This window comes from Schistocerca americana, chromosome 1 (assembly GCF_021461395.2).
Source record: "Schistocerca americana isolate TAMUIC-IGC-003095 chromosome 1, iqSchAmer2.1, whole genome shotgun sequence".
Taxonomy (NCBI): domain Eukaryota; kingdom Metazoa; phylum Arthropoda; class Insecta; order Orthoptera; family Acrididae; genus Schistocerca; species Schistocerca americana.
Genome location: NC_060119.1, coordinates 661,826,615 through 661,830,267, shown reverse-complemented (window position 1 = coordinate 661,830,267; position 3,653 = coordinate 661,826,615). Strand labels below are relative to the sequence as shown.

Genomic DNA, 3,653 nt, shown 5'->3' with positions numbered 1-3,653 from the left:
AGCCACATTAAACATTTGAAGATAAACTATATTCAGTGTTGTATCAAACATTTCTGTAAGTTTTTTACCTTTTTCACGATTAAAGGATAGTTTGAATAACGAAGAAATTAAGTAGAAGAGTGATATGTTGTAAAAGTTTGTCTCTGCAAGTCTACGGTTAAGTTCGTCTCGATTACGTTCACATAGGTTGAAAACTCAATTTAAAACTGTCAATCAGAACTATAAATGTAATATTTTCTGATATATTGATTCTCAATGTTCACTGCGTAAAAGTAATAAAATGTGAACACAGTCTCGGGTGAAAGACAAAGCGACAAGGCAGCACTTGCTTCAGAACAGGAATATTGTCGACGCATGAGAACGAGTCAAGTGACATAAACCGTGAAAAACTATATAGAGATGGATCTTACTCGCTGTTGGCAGTAAAAAACACCATTTGGGATGTGGGTATTTCTGTTTAGTGATAGCCATGTACACTATTGGCCATTAAAATTGCTATACCACGAAGATGACGTGCTACAGACGCGAAATTTAACCGACAGGAAGAAAATACTATGATGTGCAAATTATTAACTTTTCAGAGCATTCACACGAGGTTGCCGCCGGTGGCGACAACTACAACATGCTGACATGAGGAAAGTTTCCAACCGATTTCTCATATACAAACAGCAGTTGACCGGCGTTGCCTGGTGAAACGTTGTTGTGATGCGTCGTGTAAAGAGGAGAAAAGCGTACCATAACGTTTCCGACTTTGATAAAGATCTGATTGTAGCCTATCGCGATTGCGGTTTATCGTATCGCGACATTGCTGCTCGTGTTGGTCGACATCCAATGATTGTTAGCAGGATATGTAATCGGTGGATTCAGGAGGGTAATACGGAACGCCGTGCTGGATCCCAACGGCCTCATATCACTAGCAATCGAGATGACAGGCATCTTATCCGCATGGCTGTAACGGTCCGTGCAGCCTCGTCTCGATCCCTGAGTCAACAGATGGGGACGTTTGCAAGACAACAACCATCTGCATAAACAGTTCGACGACGTTTACAGCAGCATGGACCATCAGCTCGGAGACCATGGCTGCGGTTACCCTTGACGCTGCATCACAGACAGGAGCGCCTGCGATGGTGTACTCAACGACGAACCTGGGTGCACGAATGGCAAAACGTCATTTTTTCGGATGAATCCAGGTTATGTTTACAGCATCATGATGGTCGCATCCGTGTTTGGCGACATCGCGGTGAACGCACATTGGAAGCGTGTATTCGTCATCGCCATACTGGCGTATCACCCGGCGTGATGGTATGGGGTGCCATTGGTTACACGTTTCCGTCACATCTGGTTTGCATTGACGGCACTTTGAACAGTGGACGTTATATTTCAGATGTGTTACGACCCGTGGCTCTACTCTTCATTCGATCCCTGCGAAACCCTACATTTCAGCAGGATAATGCACGATCGCATGTTGCAGGTCCTGTACGGGCCTTTCTGGATACAGAAAATGTTGGACTGCTGCCCTGGCCAGCACATTCTCCAGATGTCTCACCAATTGAAAACGTCTGGCCAATGGTGGCCGAGCAACTGGCTCGTCACAATACGCCAGTCACTACTCTTGATGAACTGTGGTATCGTGTTGAAGCTGCATGGGCAGCTGTACCTATACACGCCATCCACGCTCTGTTTGACTCAATGCCCAGGCGTATCAGGACCGTTATTACGGCCAGAGGTGGTTGTTCTGGGTACTGATTTCTCAGGGTCTATGCACCCAAATCCCGTGAGAATGTAATCACATGTCAGTTCTAGTATAATGTATTTGTTCAATGAATACCCGTTTATCATCTGCATTTCTTCTTGGTGTAGCAGTTTTAATGGCCAGTAGTGTAGATGTGTGCTGACCTCAAGGAGGTGCTGAATGTGCTTACCATTCATTATTCACATCCTTCAGGCCGCCACGTCGAGTAGTCACGAATTCCTGCAACAGACGTCGCTACCGTCTGATTTGGACATACGCATTGGACACATGTTCTTGTGAGGTTTTCTCATTGTCGATTTATGTTGAATACACAGTACCTTTGAATGTCGCCGGCATTAAGTTTGCATGAATTGGGATAATGGACTGCTGCCCCATCGTACATAAATTAAGTCCGTCTCATTCTACATAGGTGACGTTCTGCAATACTGCAGGTATTCTGTCACGCAGAAATTGGTGATAAAAAGAGCCTGTTAACTTTTTCGGTGAAGTGTACGGTCCTGAAAGTTTGCCATCATAATTCATACCCACATATTGTACTAACTAGAGCGAACGTAATGCCTTGCTTCCTTGATCGCTTGAGTAGTTGCGACTGGCCAGAAGTGGCTGTTGTCGTAATTTATTACCTCACTTTGGTTGAATGCCGCCTCATCTGTAAATAAAACGTAAGCCGTGAAATGTGGACGTTCGACTCTGGACTTTGAATCCATGGGCAGAATTGTAATGTGGTAGAATGGTCCTTGTGGCCTGAGAGCTTACAAACTCGTTATTTATGCCTTCAGCAGGTTCCGTCTCTACACATCTGGTTCAGGTTTCTTTGCTACGCGTCGCCATGCTCGATCCTTCATATCTGGCGTGTAACTTACCAGTTCTTTTTGTGTTTTTTATTTTTTTTTAAAAAAAAGGTGGAATGTGGCGCTGAGGACCTCGTCAGTTAACGCCGTTGACTGAACCGTAGAGGAGTATCGTGTCTACCATTTCCTTCGTGCAATAGTAGGACTCCATTTTTCAGTCGTTACGTTGTTCACACTCCACGTAATCACTAATCTTGTTGCGATGGCTGTACAAGCTCCAAACGATACGTTCGAAATGGCTGATGTGACATCAGTATCTCAGTCAGACGGCTAAGTAAAGAGACACACGCAACCAATAAGAAATGAGGAATGAACGTCAACAGGAAGACAGTTTGCACCATTGGGTACTGTCCGTTCTCGACACAAGTAAAATTACCCACATCTCAAGAAGTATTTGATCCGGACATACGTTTATAGTACTTTCTTCCATGCTTTGACCAGTAGTGTCTCCTGTAATAATAAAGGACACACATTTTCTTGCACACCGTTTACAGCCTTTTCCAGAACGTGAAACTTCTAAACGCTGTAGTCGTTATTGATAGAAAAATGCCCAGATAAATTATTTGACATGTCATCAGTACTTCATTAACAAAGAAAACATTTAGAATGAAATTTTCATTCTACAGCGGAGTGTGCGCTGATATGAAACTTCCTGGCAGATTAAAACTGTGTGCCGGACCGAGACTCGAACTCGGGACCTTTGCCTTCCACGGGCAAGTGCTCTACCAACTGAGCTACCCAAGCACGACTCACGCCCCTTCCTCACAGCTTTAATTCCGCCAGTACCTCGTCTCCTACCTTCCAAACTTCACAGAAGCTCTCCTGCGAACCTTGCAGAACTAGCACTCCTAGGAGAAAGGATATTGCGGAGACATGGCTTAGTCACAGCCTGGGGGGATGTTTCTAGAATTAAATTTTCACTCTACAGCCGAGTGTGCGCTGATATGAAACTTCCTGGCAGATTGAAACTGTTGCCGGACCGAGACTCGAACTCGGGACCTTTGTCTCCTCAATATCCTTGTTGATAAATTAAATTTCTATCTTGTTAC

At 44.4% G+C, this 3,653-nt stretch overlaps 1 non-coding gene across 1 annotated transcript; it reads right to left on the bottom strand.

The window, feature by feature from the left end:
- Positions 1-3,274: 3,274 nt before the first annotated feature.
- On the bottom strand, positions 3,275-3,349 carry Trnap-ugg. Its single transcript has one exon. It is a non-coding gene; the product is annotated as a tRNA-Pro (tRNA).
- Positions 3,350-3,653: the final 304 nt, after the last annotated feature.